Below are 743 nucleotides of genomic sequence, written 5' to 3'. Positions count from 1 at the left end.
GCAGGGACCCGCAACGAAGAGGGAGACTGAAGGGAAATTCCCGAGCCTGCCCGGCCCCGCCGCGTCCGCCGCTCCGCGCATCACGCCGGGAAGGAGTTACCGGGAAAGGGCACTGGCCTCAAGGGCTGCAGAGTCCAAGGTCCAGTGAGTCCGCTGGCCAGGAGGCTCTGGTCCACAGCAGCGCTCGCCCAGGCCTGGGGAGGGGAGGAGGGAGAGGGACCAGCCTGAAGGGAGTCACGTGGTACTTAAAGGCCCAGCGCATCGAAGGCAAGGACTGACTGCTTGTTCGCAAGTGTATTTTGACCCTGGCCACACACCGTCTGCGCCTGGACCTAACGCGGTTACCATGGGGACGAGGAGCGCTCTTTGGCTGGATCAAAAGGGTGATCGTAACCAAAGAGGTCAAAACGTGCCTGCTAGCTAGGCTAAGTCGCGGTGCAAGATGGGATGCCAAGGAGACCTCCCCGATCCAGGGAGGAGTTTCCAGTGCTACCAGGAGATGGCCTGCTCTAGCAACAGTTGCTAGGGTGGGGAAGCAATCGCTGGTCCCGCTTCTCTTCAAGCCTATTCATAGAATCCTAGAGCGTCAGAATTGAAAGGACCTTAGGGATTCTCTCTAGTCCAACTCCTCCATATGCTGATGGGAAGACTGAGGTCCAGAGAGGGGCAGGGACCTTCCCAAGGCCTGGAATCCATTTATCCAAAAGCCGGCTCCACCTTAGTGCCAGCCCTTGCCCTTAGCA

At 59.2% G+C, this 743-nt stretch overlaps 1 protein-coding gene across 1 annotated transcript in view; it reads right to left on the bottom strand.

The window, feature by feature from the left end:
- DNAJC16 (DnaJ (Hsp40) homolog, subfamily C, member 16) overlaps nucleotides 1-396 on the bottom strand; it is a 33,614-nt gene extending 33,218 nt beyond the window's left edge. Inside the window, exon 1 of the mRNA XM_005886182.2 lies at nucleotides 101-396. The gene's annotated coding sequence lies outside the window, so the exon portion shown is untranslated. The remainder of the gene's footprint in view (nucleotides 1-100) is intronic.
- Between the last annotated feature and the right edge of the window lie 347 nt (nucleotides 397-743).

The sequence above is a fragment of the Myotis brandtii genome, unplaced genomic scaffold, assembly GCF_000412655.1.
Source record: "Myotis brandtii unplaced genomic scaffold, ASM41265v1 scaffold96, whole genome shotgun sequence".
NCBI classification, from domain to species: Eukaryota; Metazoa; Chordata; class Mammalia; order Chiroptera; family Vespertilionidae; genus Myotis; species Myotis brandtii.
The sequence above is the reverse complement of the archived record's forward strand: the minus strand, read 5'-3'. Positions and strand labels throughout refer to the sequence as shown.